At 45.7% G+C, this 26,855-nt stretch overlaps 1 protein-coding gene across 3 annotated transcripts in view; it reads right to left on the reverse strand.

The window, feature by feature from the left end:
- The window catches only part of ZNF711 (zinc finger protein 711), a 40,509-nt gene extending 19,259 nt beyond the window's left edge, over positions 1–21,250 (reverse strand). Inside the window, exon 1 of one of the 3 annotated variants that reach the window (XM_073360886.1) lies at positions 21,034–21,250. The gene's annotated coding sequence lies outside the window, so the exon portion shown is untranslated. Of the gene's footprint in view, positions 1–21,023 lie in introns of all 3 variants that reach the window. The other 2 variants (XM_073360887.1, XM_073360888.1) reach the window with 2 other exon arrangements.
- Between the last annotated feature and the right edge of the window lie 5,605 nt (positions 21,251–26,855).

Below are 26,855 nucleotides of genomic sequence, written 5' to 3' on the forward strand. Positions count from 1 at the left end.
AATGTTTATATATAACTTTCTTAGGGATTTTTTAAAATAAAAATCTGTCAGTAGCTGCACACTAACCCTTCTGTTGGAGGATAAAATCTGACAAATTGTAGCTCCTATGGGTTTGTTTTCATTGCTTTGTTAGCTGGAGGTATAACTCAAGTTTTGCCCCAACCCAACTTCTGTCCACAAAGAAAATCTCTAGGTGGAGTTAAGTGGTGCTTTAAGATGCAAGCTAGCTCATCCATCAGAGATGGGGGAGGGGGCTGGAGAGGGGTCGGATGAGGGGCTGAAGTTCAAATGGTGATGAAGCTGGAGCTAGTAATGCTGTGGGGATGAAGTTATAACAGCTCAATGGCTAATCCAACTACCCTGCTAATTCAATCATTCTGTGCTGCTAATCAAATCACTCTGCAGTGTGTTGTTTTGCAGTGTGGTCACTCTCACTCCAGCTTGCTAGCTCCAGTGGAGTAACTCTAGTGTACCAACTGGAGTTAACTATTTAGCTGTTGCAGGGAAGACAACAAGTTATACCATGAATAGCAGCTGAACAAGGCATTATTATTTTTATTTGAATTGCAACAGCGTCTAGCCCCAGTTGCAGACCGGATCCCATTGTGCCAGGCGCCACACAAACAGAACAAAAAGACAGACTGAAAGTTCATAGGGACAGGGACTAAGTATATGACAAGGGACACAAGATGGATACAAGCAGATGGGGGAGCACAAGACAACAATAACACAGTATAGGTCAGGGTCCCCCCAGATCCCTGCTTCAGGCCCTTGTACTGTCTTTTCTCCTGCCCTGCCCTCCCCCCACACCGGCAGACACCCAGGGGAGACTTGGAGCAAACAAACAAACAAGAAAAGTACTCTCCCTTCTTTCCTCCCTTATGGGGGAAGGGAACCTGTGGGAAATTTAAAAAAAGCAAGGGGGACCTGGAACTCAGGCAGTCTTCCTGGGTCAGCCCTTTTGGCTTAGTTTACACAGGGTCCACCTCCAGCCCTTACTCTAGGGCAGAGGTGGGCAAACTATGGCCCGCAGGCCACATCCAGCTAGCGGGACCCTCCTTCCTGGCCCCTGAGCTCCTGGGACGCTTGCCCCTCCCCCGCAGCCTCAGCGCACCGTGCCGCTGGCACAACGCTCTGGGTGGCTGGGCAGCACAGTTGCAGAGTTGCGGCCTGACCCGGTGCTCTGGGCGGCACGGCTGTAGCACCGCCAGCCACTGGTGCTCCAGGCAGTGCGGTAAGGGGTCGGGGGGCTTGGATAGAGGGCAGGTGAGTTTGGGGGTGTGGTCAAGGGTCAGGGTGGTCAGAGGGCAGGGAACAGGGGGGTTGGATGGGGCAGGGGGGATCAGGGATGGGGGGTCCGGGTGTGGTCACAGAGCAGGGGGTGGTGGATGGGGCAGGAGTCCCATGGGGGCCGTCAGGGGACAGGGGGGTTGGATGAGGCAGGAGTCCTGGGGGAGCCGTTGGGGGCAAGAGGTGGAGGGGGGGGTCGGATAGGGGGTGGGGGCCGGGCCACGCCTGGCTGTTTGGGGAGAGACAGCCTCCCCTAACCAGCCCTCCATACAGTTTTGGAAACCCGATGTGGCCCTCAGGCCAAAAAGTTTACCCGCCCCTGCTCTAGGGCGTGCTGCTTGGAGGCTGGTTCATGCAGCTTTGGGAGCAGTGAGCCTTGTTGCTGTCTCCTCACTGGGCCTGTTTGGAAGGGAAGGGTGGCTTCCTGTGGAAGGTTTTCCCTTTTAAGCTCCCACCCCCAGACAGAACAAGCTTTGCAGGTTTGCTTTGCTGGCATTGAACAGGCTCAGAGGAACTCCTTAGTCCCCTCTCTGTCAGTGTGTGGGTGTGCCCCTTCATAGTTGGCATGACAGGCAATGGTCTGAGCGCACCAACAGACAACCCATTAAGTTTTCTGTAGGCCTCATGTCAAAAGGAGTTTTAAGAAGAATTATAAAGGAGAATAATGAGTTAGTTTTGCAGATGTTTATACAGTGCTTCTCCCAAGCATGGGCAGCAGCATGGGAAAGCACAAAGGTGTCTGAAAATTTAAAAAGTGAGCTATGGAAGCTGACATCATGGGCTCGTCAGAGGTGGGAGTCAGTATTTTGATACTAAATGAAAGGTAAGTAGGGTGAGGATAGGTCACAAAAGACCATGAAAACAAAGACAAGTTTGATATAATAAAGAGGGAACAAGTAAAGTGATGCAAAGAGAGGGGTGACATGGTTGAAGTGACAGGCAAGAAAAATGATCTTTGAAGCAGCATTCTGAACAGATATCAGCGGGGCAAGATTGCATTTGCCAAGATCAGAGAAAAAGATGTTACAATAATTGAGAGAAGAGACTATGAGAATTTGGACAAGAGTTTTAGCTCTGTAGATAAACAGGAAAGGCTGTATCTTAGAGAAGGTACGCAGAAAGAATATGCAAAACTTAGACATAGCCTGGAGGTGAGTACCTAGAGAGGTCCTAGTTGAAGATACTCTTGTCCATAACCTAGGGGTTGAATGGTGGTGATGGAAGGGAGGATTAAGAGCTGTTTTAGCCGATTAGAGTTTGAGATGACAACTAGATGCATACTAAAAATTTGACAATTGTTAGGTCACTAGTGTGCTAATACCACTACCTATCATGACGACCAATTCTGTCTCATTATTTTCTTGTACTTTCCTGTCTGTTAAACTATTGGGGGAAAGGCCCATATTTATGCATCACCTACTACAATGGGATTCTGATGCATGACTACAGCTCCTAGGTGCTACAATAATATATCTAAATAACAGACATCTTCTCTGACAATGTCCACTTCAGATGCTTCAGAGGAAAGTGTAAGAACCCTTCTGTGGCCAGATCAGAGAATCTGCCTCCCACATTAGGTTTCCAATAATGAGAGACTGGTTTAGGCACTAATGCATAATCTTTAATATCTCTTCCAAAATTATAATTAATTGTAACAACTCTGGATATGATCTATACAAATGTCCAATCCCTTTTGAATATTGCTAAATTCCTAGCCTCAATGATTTCCTATGACAATTTGTTCCACAGTCTAACTATATGTTGTGTAAAGAAAGAAGCACTGGTTTTGAATTTGCCACCTTTTAATTGAATGTCCCCTTGTTCTTGTGTTATGACACAGGGAGAAAAACATTCTTGATCTACATTTTTTATTTTATATACTTTTATCATGTCCTCTCTCAATCTTCCTCCTTTCTAAGTAAATAATCCCAACCTCTTCAATCTCTATTTGTAATTTTTTCATGCCCTTGATCATTTTTCTTGCCTGTCTCTGACCCCCCTCAGTTCTACAGTATCTTTTTGAGCTGGGATGACCAGTACTGCAAAGTATTCCAGACGAGATTGCACCACTGATTTATAGAAAAGGCGTTATATTTTCTGTATTATTCCCTATCCCATTCCTAAGGCATCTTTGTTGCTTTATTGACCACCACTGCACATTGAGGAACTCGTCATTGAACTGTCTATAACGACACCCAGATTCCTCTTTTGAGCTGATTCAGTTAATTTAGAATCCTGTACGCTGAACAAGTAGTTTAAATTTGCACATTTACCTAGCTTGTTTTAGGTCTCTGAAATTCCTCACCATCTTCTCTGATTAACCTAAATAAGTTGGTGTTGTCTACAAATTTTCTGTCTCACTGCTCAACACTACACACTTTTAAATGTATAGCTTTATTTGATAGCCTCCAATCCTCTGAAACAATGCTGTTTTTAATGAGAGAATTCATATTTTTGTTAGTGGCTCAGCTACTTAATGCTTAAAATTCTGCCGATCATTTGGGTATGGTGATTTGCTGCTTTTTAAATTATCAATTTCCTCCAGACATCTCCTTCTCCCAACATCTCAATCTCCAATAGCACCTCACCTTTATTCTCAGCAAAGAACAAGTCTGGGGTAGGTATCTTCCCAACATTCCTGGTACTGAAGACAGATGCAGAGAAATAATTTACAAAAAGAAAAGGGAGTACTTCTTTTTGCGAATACAGACTAACACGGCTGTTACTCTGAAAGAAATAATTTAGCTTCTCAGGGAAGTCTTCATCTTCTTTAATTGCTTCTTTTAGCTCCTGGTGATCCAGCAGACCCATCAATTTTTTTGCAGGCTTTGCCTCCAATGTACTTTAAGAATCTCTTTGTCTGTTCTTAGAAATCCATTTCAGCCCTTCCATTTTCCCATTTATTGCCTGCTGTAATTTGTGTCCTTTCTATTGGTTATTCCTATATTCGCTAGGGTCAGATTTCCAAATTTTGAAGGATTGTGTTTGGTTCAAATAGACTCTCAAATTGTTTCATGTAGCTATATTGCAGGGGTGGCCAAACTTACTGACTCTCCGAGCTGCTACAACAATCTTCAGAAGTTTGAGAGCCAGGTCGTACCTGCAGCCTTGTGGGAGGCGCCTGCTGGGACTTGGGGCTTCAGCCTCATGGGAGGCACCTGCCGGGGTTTGGGACTTCTGGATCTCAAAAAAATATTACCCAATCTTAAATTTGGACTTTATTTGGAAAACATTTTTAAATTTAATTGTTTAAGTTCAAAAAGATGATGGCAACTACAATCCCCTGCTGATGCAATTGATTCAACTCTGAGATATTTCAGCCATCCACCATGTACAGTGGATTTTTAGACAGGTCAGGGCACAAAGCAATAATCATAAGCTGCCTATATTCATTTCCAATCCCCACGTCCTCTCTCTCATTCACTATCAACGCTCACTTCTAATCTACCCATGATGCCAGCCTCCACTGCCCCTTATTACATTTTCAAACAACCTCCCTGTGCTTTCTCTGTTGCTGCCATATACATGAGAGATGTTCACCATTAACATCCACAAAGCTACCTCATTATTCACCTTCAAGTCCCTTCTCAAATCTCCTTTGCTATAAAGTCTACAAAAAACTTGAGAATTGTTTTAGTGTGTTGAGACTAAAACCTATCAGTGCTGACTCCTTCTACTCTGTCTGTCGATTTGTCTTATATTTAGACTGTAAACTCCTTGGGGTGGGGATAGTCTTTTTGTTCGGTCTGTACAGCACCTAGCACAACAGGGTCCTGATCTATGACTAGGGCTCCTAGATACTATAGTAATACAAATAATAAATAATTTGGCTAGCACCCATTTGGAACATATTACAGAAACTGAGCAGATGTAGTCCAAGTTAGGAACATTTTAAGGATATCAAGACAGGCTAATCTGTGGGCATGGATAGCTGAAATCTTATGACTAAAGTTTCTCTTACTTTTTGAGGATCTCATTTGAAGCTTTGCAAAAATCAGAAGTGCTACGCTGTCATTCCTGAAATTTGTACTTGGGCCAATGACAATACTGATCCTGCTTAGCAATCTGATTCCACAGCATTTTGTGTGCACCACAACTTCAGTATTAGACTAGGTACTTTTTTGCCCACAATGCCATTAATTATACCTTTTAATAGGCAGCTAGAGTCAGACAGCTGCACCTAAGGGAAAAGGAGCTCCCCAGCCAAGACCTCCTGGATCCAGATACTAAGGGGAAATGCAATGGGGCAGTAGACTTCTAGCATACTCCTCTAGTGCCATACTGAACAACTTCCTCCAGAACTGCAGTACCATGGGCAGGACAACTGTCGTAGTGAGGGGCCCCAATACTACCTCTCTAGACACAGAAACTACCTTCACAACCCTGTGTTGCCCATATACTCCACCCTTTCTGAACTTTTGCTGATGGAAGCATTTGGCTGTAAGGGACTTTGTTGGAGAGCAGGAGGCTTCAGAAGCTCAGTGACTTCACTACTGTCCATTATAGGTGTTTGTTTTAAAAGTAATCATCTAACTCGAGGATAGGTGGTAACCCCTTCTCAAGGATCAGGAGTTATCTCCTAATTACAAAGTTCAGTAACAGCTGAGTTATAAATATACAAATAATCACAGGCAAAAGTCTTAAAAACAACTATAATCAGAAGCTATCAAGTTGTGCAGTACTAAAGAGGGGTTACTTACCAGTAACTTGGGGTATGCCTACACTGCCCACATTACAGCGTGGCCGTGGCAGCACTGTGACGTGGGCAGTGTAGTCATGCTTTATCACCGGGGAGAGCTCTCCCGGCAATAAAAAATAAACATCCCTCATTCGGGGTGGTAGCTTTTATGATAAAGTGCTGTCAATACTGGCAGTTTTCTGCGCTAAAACTTTTGTTGCTCAGGGGGGTGTTTTTTCACACTCCTGAATGACTAAAGTTTTAGCGCTGAAAGTGGCAGTGTAGACACAGCCTTGTTCTTCGTGAGTGTTGCCCTGCATATTCCCAGATATGAGGCTGGCCCCTTCTGGTGTTGAGCTGCTAAATCTTCTAGAGAACAGTGCCTGTTGAAATCACTTAGCCCTCCTTCTCCCCTTCCTTAAGTTTTAATAATATAGAAGGGGTCAGTGGCTCGAACTGCCCATCAGTTTTTCCCTAATTTCAGAATTCTTGACCAGAGACTCCAAAGAGGTTCAGAAGATGGGTGAGGAGTGTGAATATGTAGCAGCAACACACTTGAAGAACAGCTACTAGTAAGTAACTTTTCTTTTTTTTCTTCTAGTGGCCCCAAGTACAGTACTACCTGTTAGAGACTAGAGCAGTACAACTGCTAGGAAGGTTGGTGGAGGAGTTCTAGATGAACAAGGACTGCAAAAACTACAAAAGCAAGCATGAGTTCTAGATGGAAAGTTAAGAGAGACCTAGAAGCAAGTGCAATTTCACTCCCCCAAGGACAATTTTTTTGTTCAAGCAACAGCTTTACAAATTCCATGAAAGAGACAGGGATGCTACCTCTGGATTAGCTGAATACCTTTTGATAGTTCCAAATGACTGAAGACCAGATGAGTCATAACAAGGATGTAGGAAAGACTTGTGGAAACACAAGCATAATAGAGGCCTGATAAAATCGAAACAGAGATGACCTGAGATTGAAAGTGGGGAGTATGACACTGACCAAATCACATTTCCTATATGGGCTACCGTTTATATAGAGAATTAGTTATTTGGCCTGTATCTCACTAAGATATCTATGGCTAAGATGAATGCCCTATTCACAGATGATACTCTGCAAATAGCAGATGAGAGGTCCCAAGAGTTTTGTGATACAAGACTTGACCCCAAAAGAAAAGAGATACATGCACCTGAGGAAAACCCCTCAGTGCAGCCATCAAGCTATCAGTATGTGGAACAACCCATCCATAAACTAGGTTATCTTAAGGCAAATGAAGACTGCTGCCAGAGCTTGTGAGGGTAGAAGCTGAAATCAAAACCCATGCAGCCTGGTGAAATTCAAAATGCAGTTTTTAATGTTCAAGTTGTAACACAGAGCAACATTAAAGAAAAGTTTGTTTGGTTAAAAAAAGCTTCTACTTTTCATTAAGATCCATTAGACTTCTAAAGAACACTCTTATCAAGCATCTCAGCAATCTAGAAGTCGGGCTGTCAAAGTGAGAAGATTCAGGCTCAGAGGGACATTCTTACTCTAACCTGAACACACAAGACCCAGTAAACTGGAAAGTGATGCTAGCATGAGACCTAAGTAGTTTGAAGATAAAACTGCAAAGACCTGGTTACAACTACTGTCAACATCTTGGCTCCATCCCGACTGCCCTGCAGAGAGAGATATCTCACGCCAACAAAATAAGGGAACACGTAGGAATTCCCCATTCCAGTTCAAGATAGGGCAGTCTGCCAATGACACTGGGTCCTGTTTTGATTCAGGATCAACACTGGACATAAGGAGCATTCTCTAATAAACAGTCCTAGTTGGAACTTTCTTCCCTTGCTTAACACGTAAGGCCAGACTAAGACCTAAGAAAGACATTTGTACTGTTATACAAAACCTCTTTTCCATGAACCTGCTTGGACACTTTCTCTGGCAGATAAGTCTTTGGCCTTGATTAAAGTTTTTCAAGCTACACAAATGGCTCTCACCCCTAGAGCCCTGATGGGGAGATTTCATTTCTCACAGAATCCACAAACCTTGGAAAGTCTGGAAAATAAGGTGAACATTAGAATCCACATTTTGAAATATTACCATAGATAGTAAGAAAAGTGAGGTGGGAATTCTCTGATGGGCACGTTGTTACTTTGCCATTCTGCATCTTGTATGAACGGAGACATAAGTGGCTGAGGTGTAAGAACTGTCAAGAAAGAGTAGTATCTGTAATTAGTCTTATGGAGGCCACAAACAGTGTGGATAGTTATCATCCAGTTACGCTTTTAAGGAACTTGTTGTACAGGGTTCTATTATTTTTTTTACTTTAAAATGTATGTAACACGTCTAGAGTTTGCCCTGTAAAAAGAGGCAATATAAAAACCAAGTGGTTTATTCAAATAAACAGCGCTGGATCTTTGGCATCAAACTATAACAGAAATGTAGGACTGGAAAGGGCCTCGACAAGTCGGCTAGTCCAGTCCCCTGCACTGAAGCAGGACTAAGTATTATCTAGACCATTCCTGACTGCTGTTTGTCTAATCTGTTCTTAAAAACCTCCTATAACGGAGATTTCACAACCTCCCCGAGGTAATCTGTCCCAGTGCTCAACTACCATTACAGTTAGGAAGTTCTTCCTAAGGTCCAACCTAAATCACCCTTGCTGAAATTTAAGCCTGTTACTTCTTGTCCTGTCTTCAGTTTAAGGAGAACGATTTATCATCTTCCTCTTTATAACAACCTTTTACATATTTGAATATGCAGGACATCATCACGTCCCCCTTCAGTCTTATCTGCTCCAGACTAAACAAACCCACTTTTCCCAATCTTTTCTCATATATCATGTTTTCTAGACCTTTAATCATTTTTGTTGCTCTTCTCTGGACTTTCTCCAATTTGTCCATACCTTTCCCAAAGTGTGGTGGCCAGAACTGGACACAGGACTCCAGTTGAGGCCTTATCAGTGCTAAGTAGCAAGGAAGAATTATTTCTTGTGTCTTATTTACAACACTCCCGCCAATACAGAATGAGATTTGCTTTTTTTGCGACAGTATTACTTTGTTGACCCATATTTAGGTTTGTGATCCACTATAAACCCCAGATCCTTTTCTGCAGTATTCCTTCCCAGGCAGAACCAGTGCTAGGCATAAGCAGACTAAGCAATTGCTTAGGGCCCTAAGCAGCTCAAGGGGGTCCCCTATTCACTTTTTATTATGTTTTTTGGGGGAGTATTCCTGTTTAGGACACCCAATGGGTTAGCACCACCTCTGTTTCCAGGCAGTTATTTCCCATTTTTATTTGTGCAACTGATTCTTCCTTCCTAAGTGTAGTACTTTGCCTCTGTCCTTATTGAATTTCATATTCATTTCAGACCATTTATCCAGTTTGTCAAGACCATTTTGAATTCTAATCCTCTCCTCCAAAACGCAACCCTCTCCCAGCTTAGTGTCATCTGCAAACTTTATAAGCATACTCCCTATGGCATTATCCAAGTTATTTATGAAGACACTGAACAGAATTGGATCCAGAACATATCTCTGCAGGACACTTGATATGCCCTTCCAGTTTGATTGTGAACAATTAATAACTACTATCTGAGTTTTCCAGAGCACCTTTTCCAACCAGTTTTGCACCCACTTCACAGTAGATTCATTTAGACAATTTTTCTCTAGTTTGTTTATGAGAAGGTAATGTGAGATGGTAACGCTTTTGATACTATGGGTATGTCTACACTGGAAACTTCAAAGCGCTGCTGCGGGAACGCTCCCACAGCAGCACTTTGAAGTGTGAGAGAGGTCTTCCAGCGCTCCTGGTAATCCACCTCTACAAGAGGATTGGCTCCCAGTGTTTAGAGCCTGTCTACACTAGCGCTTTAAAGCACTTGGACTTGCTGTGCTCAGGGGGGTGATTTTTCACACCCCTGAGCCAGCAAGTTAGAGCGCTATAAAATGTAAGTGTAGACATACCCTACATTTGAGTTACGTTACATCTACAGCTTCCCCCCATCCACAAGGCTTGTTACCCTGCCAAAGAAGGATATTAGGTCAGTTTGACATAATTTGTTCTTGATAAACCCATGTTGACTGACACTTATCACCTTATTATCTTCTATGTGCTTACAAATTGATGGATTACTTGCTCCATTATCTCTTCAGGTACCAAAGTTAAGCTGACGGGTCTATAATTCCCTGGGTTGTCCTTCTTCCTCTTTTTACAGGCAGGTACTATATTTGCCCTTTTGCAGTCCTCTAGGATCTCCTTTATCCTCCATGAGTTCTCAAACATAATCGCTAATGGCTCAGAGATCTCTTCAGCCAGTTCCTTAAGTATTCTAGGATGTATTTCATCACACCCTATGTTGACTTATACTGATCTAAGCATCTTATTGCCACTTGGGTTAAGTACAGAACCACTTAAATTGATGGTTCATCAAGGAGATTGGACCATTGTCCTGCTTATTCTTTGCACTGAACCATTTCAAGCAAGTGGCTCATCAGAGTATATTGTGCTGGATGCTCAGCACCAGACTTTGTTGACACAGATTAAACCAGGAACTTAACATCACTTACATTGGTACTGGACTACTTCAAGCAAGTGGTTCACTAGTCAATGGTGTAGACACCTGGGTATTGGACTCAGGGCACGGCTACACTTGGAGATGTAGAGCGCTTTGAGTTAAACCAGCAGTAGGGAAAGCGCTGCAATCTGTCCACACTGACAGCTACAAGCGCACTGGTGTGGCCACAGAGAGCAGTGCATTGTGGTAGCTATCCCAGCATGCAAGTGGCTTCAACATGCTTTTCAAATGGGTGGGTGGGTGGGTGGGTGGAATGTGACAGGGAGTGTGTTGTGTGTATATGGCGGGGGGGGGGAAAGAGAGTGGGTTGGGGGGGCTGAGAACATGTCAGCATGCTGTTTTGTAAGTTCAGACAGCCGCCGGACCCCTCCCCCCTTCTCTCTCTCTCTCACGTACAGCATTCCACAGTAATGGTTGCTTTGTCTTGGGGCAGATAAGCATGCCGGCTGTCAGAAATGGAGCTTTCAAAGGCATATCCGCATTCCTGCGGCGATTCCAAAACAATGAGAAGAGTGGCCACTTGACTTAAGGGGATTATGGGACGCTTCCGGAGGCTGATCAGAGTGCAGTAATGCAACACCTTGTTCACACTGATGCCAGGGCATTTTAGCCAAGGCGCAACAAGTGTTAATCTACTCGACGACGTGGAGTACCAGGAGCGCTCTAGCCGTGGAGTCAGAGCGCTCTACGTGCCCTGCCAGTGTGGACAGGGAGTGAGCTAGGGCTCCCGGGGCTGGTTTAATGCACTCTAACTCGCAAGTGTAGCCAAGCCCTCAAATGACTCAGACTATTGTGGAAACACTAATGGTACAATGGGCACTGAACCTCTTCATCAAGTGGTTCACTAGAGACCACATTACCAGATCAAAGAAAATGGACTCAGTCAACCTGGACAGATCAGGGGACCTTAATGCAATTTAGAGTGGGCATTAAGCCACTTCTGGTTCACTAGAGCTGACTGTGATGGAACCGTGGCACCAGATTAGGTTGACTTGGAGGGATCCAGGGACTCAGTCCTATGTCAAAAATGCCAGGACCTCAGCACTAAATTGGGTTAACATGGAAAATCCAGAGACCTTGGTGTCAGATTAAGTAAACCCAGAAAGATCCATGGGCAGCAGTGCTGTGTCTACTGTGGTAGACCGTTGGCACTAAGCTCTATAAGCCAATTAAAACTGGGGAACTGCATATAGCCCAAGCTGGGCACTGAGCCACGTAGGCTAGCAGACCTCCAAAATCAAATCTGGACTTACATTTGCCAGACTTATTTGACCAGATGTGAGGAGACTCCCCTTCAGCTGGGTAACACAGCTCTGCTGCTCAAAGCAGGTCCAGATACTTATACCCAGATGGTAACATGTATTTTCTGTTCTTTTAAATACAGAAATCTGAACTAACTGGCAAACTAACCAAACCAAAAATAGTATGAAAGGGCCGAAGAAAAAGAATGTCAAGAAGTCTTGAGAACACCACATGCAATCCGAGTTTACTGCACTTTCAGTGGTTAAGAAGGAACTGAGGGCATGGCTACACTTGCAGATGTAGAGCGCTGTGAGTTAAACCCGCCTTCGTAGAGAACAGTACGGAAAGTGCTGTAGTCTGTCCACACTAACAGCTGCAAGCGCACTGGCGTGGCCACATTTGCGGCACTTGCAAGGGCATTGGGAGCAGTGCATTATGGGCATCCATCCCACAAAACACCTCCGCCTATTCTGGTGCTGTGGCTTGTGGGAAGGGGGTGGGGAGTGCGGGGCATTCTGAGTCCTTTCCCAACGCCCCGTGATGCATCGGTTCGCATCCCAGCATTCCCTTTGGTTCCATCCACATTTGGTGCCATCTTTCAACATTTTTTGTACTGTGCGCTCTGTCTTCCCTTTTGGTCCGCAGGAATGGAGCCTGGCCTGCTGAGGAGTATGCTGACTAGTCTCGCCAGCAAGTCACTATTGGCAGTCAAGTTATTCCTTATGATCCAAAGTGACAGGGAGAGCTCCGATGATAATATCAACTAGAGTAACGCATATGACGCTTGCTTGCGGCATTCACGGACATGCTCACCACCGTGGAACACCACTTTTAGGCTCTGGAAACAAGCACTGAGTGGTGGGATCACACAATCATGCAAGTCTGGGATGACGAGCAGTGGCTGCAGAACTTTCGGATGAGAAAAGCTACTTTCATGGGACTGTGTGAGGAGCTCACCCCTACCCTGCGGCGCAAGGACACGAGATTGAGAGCTGCCCTGATGGTGGAAAAGCGGGTGGCTATTGCAATTTGGAAGCTGGCAACTCCAGACAGCTACCGATCGGTCGCTAACCAGTTTGGCATGAGGAAGTCAACTGTTGGAATCGTGTTGATGCAACTTTGCAAGGCTATTAATCGCATCCTGCTCAGAAGAACCGTGACTCTGGGTAACGTGCATGACATTGTGGCAGGCTTTGCACAAATGGGTTTCCCTAACTGTGGAGGGGGGATAGATAGCTTGCATATTCCAATTCTGGCACCAGCCCACTTAGTCTCCGAGTACGTTAATCAGAAGGGGTATTTCTTGATGGTTCTCCAGGCGCTTGTGGATCACCATGGGCGTTCCACTGACATTAACACAGACTGGCCCGGAAAGGTACATAACGCACGCATCTTTCGGAATGCGGGCCTGTTGAGGAAGCTGCAAGCTGGGAATTTTTTCCCAGACCAGAAGATCACCATAGGGGAAGTCGAAATGCCCATTGTGATCCTTGGAGACCCCGCTTACCCTTTAATGCTGTGGCTCATGAAACCCTACACAGGAAGCCTTGACAGCAGCAAGGAGGGTTCAACAACAGGCTGAGCTGGTGCAGAATGACTGTGGTGTGCTTTTGGCCATTTAACGGGCCGCTGGCGCTCTCTGTATGGAAAGCTGGACCTGGCCGATGACATCATCCCCGCGGTTATAGCTGCATGCTGTACCCTCCATAATGTTTGTAAAGGGAAGGGTGAAAGATTCACTCAGGCATGGAACTCAGAGGTTCAACACCTGGAGGCTGAATTTGAACAGCCAGAGAGCAGGGCTATTAGAGGGGCCCAGCATGGGGCTGCAAGGATTAGGGATGCCTGGAGGGAGCAATTTGAGGCTGAAAGCCACCAGTAATGTCTGGTGCCCTGCACGGGAGTGAAGTGCAGTGGTTCCAATATTAGTAGGAATCTGTGTTTGCTACGCTGACTTGCAGTGCCCGTTTCTTTCCTGGGCTAAGGTATCTTTTACTTTATGCAATAATAAAGAATGTTTTCAAAGCCAAAAAATCCATTTATTGAAAAGAAAATCCATTTATTGAAAAGAGACACAACTGCTTGGGAAACAGAAAAGGCAAAGGGGTGTGGAACGGTACAATCACAGATTTGCGTATGTCCTGTCTGGAGTGCTGTGCAATGAGTGCTGCACTTCAGGATGGCTATACTGCATGGTGATGGGGGTTGAGCGCAGTGGGTAAGGGTCGTAGTTTTCAGGGCTTGGTGGTGAAGCTACAGGTGTTGGAGGCAGCTGGTGGCAGTAAGAACCCGGATGTTGGGGAAAGTGGGTTGGAAGTGACATGGGGGCACAAGGGAAAGAATTTTGGGACAACGGCTGCAGGGGGGGGGCGGGCGCAGTAGTGCTCCGCCTGCTTTGCTACAAGTGCCTGTATCGACTCCGCTTGGAGCTCCGTGATGCTTAGCAGCCGCTCCATGATGCTTAGCAGCTGCTCCGTTCTTTGGTGCCGGCGAGCTGCATTCTGCTGGCGGACCCTCCTTTCACTCTCCTGCCACTCCTGCACTTTTTGATTTTCATTACTTGAATGCTGCATTACTTCATACAACATGTCTTCCTTGCTTCTACGTTGCCTCTTTCTGATTCTTTAGAGTCTTTCAGACGGTGATAACACAGACAGCCGAGAACTCCTGGCTTGAGAAAAGCTCCTGGCTGCATGCATCTAGGGATTCCAGGGTGTCTTCCTCTGCCTCAGCACTCTTGCTCCCGCTTTGTTACTCCTCCTGCCTTGTTGCACTGGGCTCTGAAGTGTCCATGGTGGTCCCCAGAGTGGAGGTTGGGTCACCCGCAAGTATCGCATCCCGCTCTTTGGAGAAATGGCAGGTCGTGGGGGCAGCACCGGAGCGGCGGTTTGCCTTGCGGGCTTTGTGGTAGGCATTCCGCAGCTCCTTCACTTTAATCCTGCACTGCAGTGCGTCCTGGTTGTGGCCCCTTTCCATCATGTCCCTGGATATCTGCCTGAAGGGATCGTAATTCCTACAGCTGGAGCGCAGCTGGGACTGGACAACTTCCTCCGCACAAACACTGATGAGGTCCAGCAACTCGCCATTGCTCTATACTGGGGCTCGCCTGGCGCGGAGGCATGGTCACCTGGAAAGATTTGCTGACAGCACTCCACGCCTGGCTGAGCAAACAGGAAGGGATTTTTCAAAATTCCCAGACAATTTAAAGGGCGGGTCTGATGGTTGGTCACCTGAGGGCAGGGCAGTAGAGTTCAAAGTGATGACCAGAGTGCCTAGCACAGGCATTGTGGGACACTTCTGGAGGCCAATCAGAGTGCACTATAGGACCAGGGCATCCACACTGGTGCAGTGGCGCTCCAGCAGGGGCGCAGCAAACATTATTCCACTCGCTGAGGTGGAGTACCAGCAGCGCTGTAGCTGCAGAGTCAGAGTGCTCTACGTGCCTTGCCAGTGTGGATGGGTAGTGAGCTAGTGCGCCCGGGGCTCCTTTATAGCACTGTAACTCACAAGTGTAGCCAAGGTCTGAGGGGTGACTAAGGCCCATACTGGTGAAGAGTGAGGGAGGAATAAGTGGCCCCATAGAGAGTGTTTACCAGAAGATTCTGCAGCTCAACCCCAGGAGGCACCAATCCCACACGAGGCCAATTGAATATAATCATATCACTTGAACAATGTCACCCATATCCTCTCTCCCTTATCACTCCTACTGTTTGTTCAAATCAACTTGTTGCATGTGGTCTTAAATTTAGATTATAAGGTCTCAGACGCACAGACATTCTTGATTCTGTTTGTACAACTTCTAGCACACGGGATGCCAATCCTGACTGGGAACTTTAGGTGTATAATAGAAATAATATTTTGATAGGCCCACAATCAGTGCTTGAATTTTGGGGGAATTTTAGAGGGGCCCTTAATGAAAGACGGGAACTATTTTTAGAAGAAAGGCTCAAGTTCCTGTAGCAAAGAATAATGGCCTTTGAGAATTTGCTCTGATCCTACCTTGGATTTCTTGCTCATTAGAATGGATACCATCATTTTTTATTTAAATTGTGGAACAAAACATCTACAATCTCAGCAGAAGCTACCCACACACACACACACACACACACACAAAAAGAAATGCTACCCTCAAGTTACAACCTACCCATATCCCCCCAAAAGCGACAGTCAACTCCCCCAGGATTAAAGGCTTTCCCCCAAATATATTCAGAAAAGGGGTGGGTCTCTCAAGTCAAAGAAGGGTATTTTTATCATGCCCAAAGCTTGCTAAACTTTATGTAGGAAAAACAAGGTCCCTGACAGAAGAGCTTCCCATCTAAATTGACAGAGACACAGATGAAGGCTCGGGGAGAGGGATGCAGCCAAGGGAATGATCAGGGACACTCGTTCCCAGCTTGTTTAACTCCACTTTCAATGAATGTGTTTTGGGTTTTTTATTTACAAATAGTAAAGTTGTGTGCCACTATTGACAAAATAGCAAAAAGTTGTGTGCCAGTATTGACATTTGAACTGATGCCCCCTCCCACCTGTAGCTTTTGGGCTGTTTTGTCTTTTGAGGAGGGGGTATAACACTTCTCTTTTGCTTTTATTTATTTTTGTATTCATGTCACACACCTTCCCCCAGCCTAGAAAAAGGTGTGCATGTTTGCGAAGGGGTGTATTGCAGAGGATCCCTCCTAAACACTCCAATGCCTAGTAAGGACAAGGAAGGAAGGTATTTCTAGAAGTCTCCCCCCACTTCCCTGACCAGAAGTGAGGGGGAATATTCCAGGGGTCTCCCCATACATCCCCCCTTCCAAGACGAGAGATGAGGGGGGATACTCAAGGGGCTCAACATACTTCCCATCAACACCCATCACCATGAGCTCTCCTGAGGCTGGGGGAGAATTTCCATAGCTTCCCCAAATGACCACTCCAGTGAAAAGGGGCCTCCTGATAGGGAACACACACATTTACCTCCTTTTGGAATCCCCTCCACCCCACAGGCAGCAGGCCATGCCTCCCATCCCATTCCCTGTGCAGAGGGAGAAGGGGAGGGAGGGGGTGGGGAGAGAACAATAGTGCCTGGACCAGTTACCTCAGGAATCAGGAGTTGAAGCCGCTTGTTTCAGCTTCAATCCTTCCCACCCTCACCCCCTACCAATCACAGATGAGAGGAAAGAACACCCTGCAGCAATGGTGCCAATTCAGATTTGCCCCCTCTCTTACCCACACACTGCATGAGCCAGTGACACCAGAAGTTGAGCTCTTGGCAGACTCACCTGCAGTCCACCATACAGAAACAGACTCCGGTGCGCCAGGCTGCAACACCATTTGGCCTGGCCACCCCTTCATCTAGCAGGAGGGGCAGCTGGGCCAAATTTGAGTGGTACTGTGACCCCATGTGCCCAATCTCAACACCACTGACAAAAACTTGGCCAGGCCGCCCCTCCATCTGTTCAAAGGTGCAGATGGGTCAAATTTCAGTGGCATTGCAAGCACACAACTGGAGTGATGCTTCAGACCACTCTGGAATCAGCTGTACTGATTCAGTTTAAAAGTGATCTGGCCACACATTCCCTCCCATTGAACTCTGAGCAAGAGCAAAAGCCTTGGGTGTGAGGGGGAATTCAATGTCCTCAGCCTCCCCTCACTGGCGGCAGTGTAGCTTTATCCTGGATTTCAAGTGTCAGGGTGGTTCTTCAGCAACACTAGACCCAGGTGAGAAATAAGGGGGCCAAAACACAGCACCCTGATGCCTTATAAACACAACTAAGACTAAGGCAGGCCCTAAAATTAGTAAGGGGGCCTGGCCCCCCATAACTCCCCCCACCCAGATTCCTAGCACCACTGACAATACTATCAAAAATTAAAAGTCACAGAGTCTCCATGGAAAAATTAAAATATTTATGCATCAAGCATCCAATCCTGAAATCAATTCACACTACAACTTCTCCTGACTTCAGTGGTAATTCTGAATGTTATAACTGCAGGGTTAGGTCCTTCAGTTATTATCTAACTAAAAAAAACATATGGAATCTTACACCTCCCAGTTTTTGACTGAAAAAAAATTGTCAAATTAAGTTACAGCCATACAATCTATTTTTATGACAGACGCTACAGTATATACTTGCTATAACTAAATCAGATTTAATTCTAGACTATAAATGGCAAATATAATATCCTGCAATTTCCTGACCACACTTTTCCATTCCTCCCCCCCCCCGCCCCTTCTGAAAAGTTTTAGATGAAAAATCACCAATTACCTTAAATTACACCTGACTAGATTATAGGGAAGGTGCTTAAAAACAAACACACATACATAAACTTTCCAAGTACAAATACTGCCTGGAACTAGGTTAGGTAATGAAACGAAGACAAATCAGAAGACAATCCAGGCTAGACAAACTAATTTCCAATCCTGTTAATAGTTGGGAAAGATTAAGAATAGTAAGATTTAGATTCCAGTGAAACAACTGATGACACTCAGGCCTTAAGTATGTTGGTATTTTGCTCCAGTTTCAACAGTTAGTGTCCAGCCAACAATGTGGCTGCACTAGTACTAATTGTATACAAGCTGTGATTTGCACCAATGTGCACTGTGAAAGAGTTTAAGCTGGTGCAAATTACAGTTTTCCTTATCTTCCCTTGGAGGCTTTCACTGGCACAACTACAACATCAACTGTTGAAACTGGAGCAATTTCCAAAACAGACGATCTATACTTAAAATGTTAAAGTGGTGCAGCTGAACTGCTGTAGCACTTCAGCGTAGACCACTGGTTCTCAACTCGCAGGCGGCCCAATTAGCACACAGCTGCGGCCCAGCTCAGCTGTGTGCTAAAGGCCAGGTTCCAGGTCACAGGTAATAAACAAAACTTCATGGCCGGTGACTTGTCCATATCTTTTACTATATATATATATATATATATATATATATATATATATATATATATATATATACACACACACACCCCCCACCTGACTAAAACTTAGCACCTCCTGAGGCCCTGGGTGCTGCCGCTCCGGGGGTCTGGGGGCTGACAACTGCACTGGCCATAGGGACTTACTGACCCCCGCCACCCCTGCTCCGAGGCCTTGGGGCTAGCTGCTCGGGCACTCCCTGGGGCCAGCTGCCCCAGGAACACTGCTCAGTTGCTTCCCCCTGTCCAGCCGCCCAAGCAGCAGCTGGCCCTGGGAAGGCTACTCAGGTATTCCCAGGGCCAGCTGCCCAAGGAGCGGCTGGTGTGGCTGCCCCCTGGGATGGCTCCAGCTGCACCCAGTGCAGCTGACTGCGGGGTGCCTGAGCAGCTGGCCCTGGGGCTAGCTGCTCTAGGATCAGCCGCACCAGCTGCGAAAGTCATGGAGATCGTGGAACCGTGACTTTGATGATCTTCATGACTGAACTGCAGCATTAGTCGTGACCCCTCAGGGGGTTGCAAGGTTATTACGTGGGGGGTCACGAGCTGTCAGCCTCTACCCTCAACCCCTGCTTTGCCTCCAGCATTTATAACAGCATTAAATATACAAAAATGTGTTTTTAATTTTAATATAAGGGAGGATCGCACTCACAGGCTTGCTGTGTGAAAGGGGTCACCACTACAAAAGTTTGAGAACCCCTGCTCTAACACACATTCCAAACTCATTTTCTTTTTTCCTTGTGCGTATTGTAGACATCTACAACATGGCAACATATTAAGAAAATGTAAATGTAGCAAGAACTAACTTGTCTAGACAAAAAGCCAGCAAAGGAAAGTCTAAACTAGAAAATAATGCATAGCTTAATATAAACCTTACCCAGGAATGTACAGTGTAGTATAAAAATTAGTATTGGATATAATATAGTATGTAATATCAGCCTGCAAAATAGTAATGAAAATTTACCAGTTAGGTATGAAATCTATTTCCCCCACCTTCATTTACCACAACAAAATCAGAAAAAAAAATACTGTATTGTCCATTCAAATTAAAAAATTGCCCACCCTGGGCAAGAAATACTAGAAATTTAATTTTAGGTCTACATATAGTTCCTGAATATTTTAAATATATATGACATCTAAAGAAATAATAAAACTTCAGACCATGACAGAGCACCGTGTAACTGCTGAAAACCAGAAAGCTGTGTGCATATGCACAAAAGACGACAGGCATGTTCATAAAACAATCCACAATTACAGATGGGATTGAACGTGAGAGTACCAGGAGGACATAAAAGTGCACACGCGAAAATAACAGAAAGGAGTATGCCTGCTAAACACTGGCAGGGCATGTGCCTAGGCACCAGAATGACAGAGGTATGTGTGCTAACTACTGGCAAGGCCTGCGCATGAACACCTCAAAGACGAGTCACCAGTGTGTGGTCAGAGGACTGGCACGGGCGCGCGGTGGGCACTAGCAATGGCGCATGCATGTGCATCCCAGACAACAGTGGGCGCGCTGAACAGCGGCAGCGCGTGAGACGGACTGCGAGGGGACTGCAGCCACGGACCGGAGCGCGCGCGCGCGCAGAGGGCTGCCGCAATAATAGATGGACAGCGCGGAGGGGACCTGTCCACAGCTCTCGCCCCTGGACCCCGGCACGTTATTAGCCAACAGCAGACATTCAGAATGGGAACTGCAGCCCCGGCTCGCGAGCGTGCAGGCGCGGGACGCACTATGCGCGAGGCTGTGCCAGTGCGGCTACACGCAGGGCGCCAGCGCCCCCTGCCGTGCTCGGGAAGGGGGGAGGGGGCGAGCGCAAAGCCGTGAAGACAAAGGAGCTCGTGATGACTCAGGGCTGCAGCTCGGCAGGCACCGCACCGCCCCAGCCACACTCCCCCTTGCGCCGCAGGGGACGGGGCAGCGCTCCCCAGGCCCGGGCCGAGCCCCACACGCCCGGGCCGCCAGGCCCACTCCTCCCCTGCAGCGCCGAGAGGCTCCGAGCCCCGGCGGCTGCGGGACCGGAGCCGCCGCCACTCAGCCCCCAGCCCAGGGTGCGGGGAGGATGGGCGGGCAGGCAGAGCCCACCCCGGGGCGCGCGCGAAGCCTCTCCCGCCCTGGCCGCCGACATCTTGTTTTCCGCCATTTTATGGCCGCCCGAGAGGCCGCTCGGCGGCGGGATCCGGGCCCTGCTCCGGCCCAGCTGAGGAACAGCCACCGGCGGGTGGAGCCCACACGCCTAGAGCGAGGAGGCGGCGGTCAAGCCCGGCGGCGGTGGCGGCGAAACGCACAGGCCCCGGGCGCGGCCTGCGCTAAGGCCTAGCCGCCTCCATTGTTCCCAGCCCCCGCCGGCCCAGCTCTCGCACCTCCGCTCACCTGTGCGGGTCCCTGCGCCGCGCCGCGGGGTCGGGTCCGGCTGAGGGTCGGGCGGGCCGCACGACTCCGCCGCCGCCGGGGCCTTGCATTCGGGGCCGCCAGGTCCGGGGCCTGCACCAATCACAGGCGCTGGGCTAGGAAACGGGGCGCGAGCGCGCGCGGCCTTCTCCCCCTCCCCCCACCGGCTTCGCGACCAGCCCTGCCGCTGTTGCCGCACGTCACTGGGAGCCGGAGCGTGCCCCAGAGCTGCGAGCATGCGCAGCAACCGCAGCTGAAGTCGCTGCCCTTACTTTGCTCTCAAACGTGCCCCGGGAGCAAAGCGGGGAGCTGGAGGCCGCCGGGGAGAAAGGGTAGTTGGGGCGGAGGGGTCAAGCGGAGAGAAGGCAGGAGAGGATAAATGGGAGAGGCCAGGAAAGGGGCGAGAGCGGAGGACAAAGTGAAAGGGCCAATGTAGAGCAGGCTTGGGGTCGTGGGTGGATAGTGTGGCTCTGTGCTGCCCCCCACAGGGATGTGGTATTACAGCTACAGCCATACACCCACACGCACCCACAGAGGGGTATCAAAGATGCATTTTTATGGCCTGGAGGCTGCATGCACATGCTGCAGCACCTCAGCTTTTGTTAGGTAACTCAAGTTTCCAAATCTCTGCAAACAAATGGGAGTCCATGTGTGACTTCAGTGATGTCTGCTTGACAATGCAAACAACGTGAAATAGCATCTCAGAGTCTGTGTGAACTTCCCTGATCCTTATTCATTTTACCATAGTGTCATCTCTAGCCCCTAGTAATGGCACTTTCTCGTCAACGCTAAGTAGCCTTTTGCTGATCATTTTAACAAATGGAACAAAAAATGTAACAAAAGTGAAGCACACCTGTAATTGCTGCAAAGAAGGAAACAGATAAAAGAACAAAGGTAAATTTAACAAGAAAAAATGAGGAGTACTTGAGGCACCTTAGAGACTGACATTTATTTGAGCATAAGCTTTCATGGGCTAAAGCCCACTTAATCATCTATGGAAAGAGAAACAAAGGGCCAAATTAGTGATAAGCGTAAAGTAGAACCTGTTTTTCCACCGAGTGATACTGAATAAGACAATAAGGCACTGAACAAATAATATTTTAATTATAGAAAGTGCCATATTCTCCCATTAACAGCAGTGAAAGTTCTGCTTTGCATCCAGCTCATGTACACATATTTGCACTAGCTCAATGAAAGCTAGCACGGGTATAAATAGTAGTGTAGCCTCTGCAGCCCAGGCAGTAGTGGCACAGGGAAGATGCCCGTATTACACGCCCACCTGAACCCTATCGGAACATACACTGCTATTTATACTCACACTCGCTCTCATCAAACTAGTGCAAGTATGTGTATGTATGCTAGGAATCATATCCTTAGCTCATAGGGTAGACGTAGCCATAATTCATGTACACATTCTTATTTCAATACAGGAGTTTCTCGTTTCAGTTTTGTCATTCGAGAAGTGGTTTAAGCAAAATAAAAAAACAGCCACTCTCATAACTGTATAACTATACTGATAGAACTGTTTGGTGTAGATAAATCTTTAGGATTAGTCTGTAAACAGTTTTGTGCACTGATTTAACTAAATTGGTTTAGAAACCAATTCAGTTAATTGGAACAACCCCTTTTCTGCAGACACTTTTAAATTGGTTTATATGACAGATTTTATTGCAATATGGAATAATCAAAGGCTATTGTATCCATTTTATAAATGTTGTAAGTATCATTATGGGCTAGGGATTGTATTCTAGATCCATGAGGGATTTACAGGTGGTTCCAGAAGGAACTAAAATCACTGAGATGGGGGATGTGAATCCCTAAGCAGGCAGCAAGTCTGAAGGAATCTTAGCTCCTGGAGGAAATTGCATGTATTTATTTAACCTGTTTCAAGAAATCTGATACCCAAAGAACTGAAAATTGTATAAAAGTGACCAGCCTGACATAGAAAGGGAGCTCACACTCACTCAAGAACTGACATGAAACTGACCAAGAGAGAGAGAGAGATCCTGTGGAAAGGGCCTTTGTCCCTATCAGGATCTCCATGTGGAAGATAGGTGACTGCCTGGTAAGCTAAGGCCTGCATGTAAGTTGTATATTATTTTAAAGAAGTGTTTCCTCTGTAATGCTTTTGTTCTGAATAAATAATACTTGTTTAATAAAGGCTGTCTGGTCACTGGTTAGCCCTGTCATTGTCACGGACAGAACAGGACTGCAGATGCTGAACTAAGTTAAATGTAATGACTTTGTTCAGCACCTGTGTCTAGTAGACACAGACATTGTGATGACAGTGAAGTGTGGGAGGAAAATTGCAGCCTAAATCCCCAGCCTAGAAGGAGAGAATCGAGGGACTCTGTCCTGAACAAGGTGATGGCTAGAGGCAACAAAAGAGTCAGAGGTACCTTTATCTCAGAAACGGTGATAGTTTAAAAATGCCTTATGATGATTGAGTTTAATTTTATTTAAGGCAAAAGGGCTACACCTACTTAATGAAATCAGTTGCTTAAGCCCATTTAGTTAAAATCAGTACACACACTATGTATAAACCAGCCCTGTGGTACAATGTTTATTTTTCAACCCAGAAGGAATTATTAATGAACTGTTTTAATGGGGGGAGGGGAGAGGTGGCTTTTGTTTTTAATCACGGAAACATTTGTAATGGTTTTAAGGTTTGTGAAAGCTTGTCTTTATAAAAACTTATATTTTGAAACAAATGTAAGTTTTTAATATCTAATATTTTACTACAAAACTACCCTTTAATTTAATTTACAATTAAATAAAAATAGTTACAGAATAAATGGGAACATTACTTACTATGTATTTTTCCTTTTTTGAAGATGAGAATCAGGCAAGATTCTCACTTCTGGATCTTAGCTTCTTAGTGCAAATCTAGGAGAACTCTTCTAGTTCTGAAGTTGTTTTGACTCTTGAGGTGGGGTAGAGCTACTGACCATCACATACCCTGCCTTACAAATGTTCCAGTCACCTAGGCTGAAGGCAAAGATCCCAGAAGGAAAGTCAATTCAAAGTGATCAGCAAATGAGGTTTAAAAGAAAACACCTCAAAAATAGGTAAATCTCCAAATTCTGAGGATATTTGGGCAGGTGAATAAGAGTCCTGCAAGAGGATATTTTCAGAGGAGCACAATTACAAAATGATTAATTATCTCTTTCTAAAATAATTCCATCTGTGCCGTATTCTCACTTCTGGAGAATAAGTAGCTCAAGGGATGCCTCAAAAGCAAAATGAGCATAAAGCTGCAATGAGCAGCAGCAACAAGGCTACTGCCAACAGTGTGACACAACATAGAACATAAGACAACATTCAAGTTTGCGGAGTCAGACAGCAAACAGGAAAATGCCATGCAAAAATTGGCAAGAGGCACAGGAAAAAGCACTGAAAGGCATCAAAATACCAAAAATAGTTTCTGAAGCACCCCAAAAAAACAAGTCAGAGTGCCATGGGAAATGTGACAAAGTGCCCGAGGTAAACACCTCAACAACCAAGCAGTTCTGGTTGGATGGCTGGGTACTGAGATAAAAGGATAGCTTGCTTGTTTCATTGAAATCTGTGGATGAACAGGAACAATAAGAACTACTTACCTTCAGCAAGCTTTTTGACCAACCTAGTCAAGAAGTAACTGACAGTAATGTGTGGTGTGCAGGATTTATGGTTGGCAGGGATGTGGCATATAAAAGCCATTAGAGGTCCTAGATTGCACCTCACCCTGCTACTTGGGGTACAAAACACCTAATGAATTATGGCATTTCACTTGGTTTCAAAGTGAGAAGCAAAGACCAAGAGTGAGATTCTCAGTGGATGAAATCTTTCCACAACTATTATTATTCAGTACTAAAAGGGACAGTCACAGTATTTCATGAAGTTTCTTCAAACTAATGTCTCTCTCACCCATGATGATCCTTGAGTATTTAAATTTCACTGGAAGAGTACTTACACACAGGACTGATGTCCTGCAATTGTTGATCTGCCTAAGGATGTTGGACAAGAGATGAAGTCTGATGAGGAAAACTACATTCACCCTGCTAACAGTCTCACTACTGTGTCCCAGATACCTTGCATCATTGTTACTCCTAGCCCTTTTTCTTTCCCGACCTTGTGGATCATCATGTGCATTAACCCCTCAGGATTTGTTCCTTGTTACCCTTCCTTTGGCAGGATTACCAGTGTCTCCTCCTCCCACGCAGTCAGTCTCTCTCTCAACTAAGTGGTGGGGCTGAAAAAGCCTGAGTTTCCCAACTGTTACCAACAGGTAGATGGATCTGAATGCCAATAACAGCTCATTAGTTGGAGGCATTCTGAGTTTATGATTTTAAGGAATAGTAATTGGCTGCTTGCAGGCTAATGGGCAGATCACTTACTGTTTAGACCTGTGGTTTTCAACCTTTTTTCATTTTCAGACCCCTAAAAAATTTAGAATGGAAGTGTGGACCCCTTTGGAAATTTTGGTCTGCGGACCCACAGGGGTCCACAGACCACAGGTTGAAAGCCACTGGTTTAGAGAAATGAAAAAAGGGAAAAAAGGGGTAAAACAGATGTGAAACTCATCCACACATTAGGACCTGACTTTTTAGGGTCATGACAATTTGTGTTTCTATTGCTTGACCTAGATCTATGTGGTGAGGACTGACAAATCGCCTTATTTTTTAAATTATTTTTTCCAGACAACAAATATACCAAAACCAAATCTCCTTGCCTTGTTTGTACACATCCAAGAATAATGTTGATAGCTCTGAAAGATGTCTATTTTTCTCTTATTTATAAGAGGAGTTGGGAGTGCAAGTGACTAACATCAGTATGTTTTAGTTATACATGGTGACCAGCAAAGAGCGGAAACAAAACTAAAAGCAGCGACACTCTCTCAAGCTCTCTCCATAACCAAGCTTTGCCCTTAAGGGATGCCAATACAAAATACCTCTCTCAAAAGTCTATGCATATCTAAGCAATATGATCCTCTCTTGTTCTTGTGTACTTTGAACAGCAGTGATTGAAATTGTTAATGCTGACATGCAAAGCTATTATTTCAGGCTATCTGTAATCTCAAACAGACATTGCAGCATTGGTTTACATTCATTTCACATTTGGAAGGTTTCCTTCACAACCACAATGGCTAGAGACTGGTTTCTTTTTAATGGAATCTTAGATTCTCTAGCATGAGATTGCAGCCACCTGGGAGAAGTATTGGCTTTACTAAGATGCCATGAGATGACTTGATTCAACTGCACTAGCCAGTCTGCTGCCCAGAGGTAGGTGATGCGTAAAAGATGCTGTTTAAATATCCTTTATCACCTGTCTGCTCTACCAGCAGAAGCAGGAATAGCAAAACTGACACTGCCCCAGCTGATGGCGCATGGAGCATAGAAGAGCGTTGGGGGAAGGGAGAAAACAATAGCAGCAGGGGAGATTGCCAGCTAAAAGGGGAGAGGCGTCACAGGGACAGGAAAAGCTGCCAACCTCATGGTCACTCTTCTTTCCCCCCCGCAGGAAGCTATGCCTATCCAGCTAAACTCTTTCAAGCAAGCAGGAAATGAAGTGAGGGGCTCTGAATATGCCTCTGGCTTTGTTGCTTATGCAGTTGTAGGGAAATGCACAAGAACTGGGCCATAACTGAAAGCTGAGAGAGAACATGCAAGATGCCCGAATATAGACAAGCGTATGCTGTTGAGAGAAAAGCACTATACCTACAGAAAAGAAATGTCAACATTTTTATCTGCAGTTTATTTATTTACCTTATGGTTTTACTGATTTCATAAAGTTAATGAAGAGCATGATTTATTATAAAGGGTTAA

Source organism: Lepidochelys kempii, chromosome 9 (assembly GCF_965140265.1).
Source record: "Lepidochelys kempii isolate rLepKem1 chromosome 9, rLepKem1.hap2, whole genome shotgun sequence".
Taxonomy (NCBI): domain Eukaryota; kingdom Metazoa; phylum Chordata; order Testudines; family Cheloniidae; genus Lepidochelys; species Lepidochelys kempii.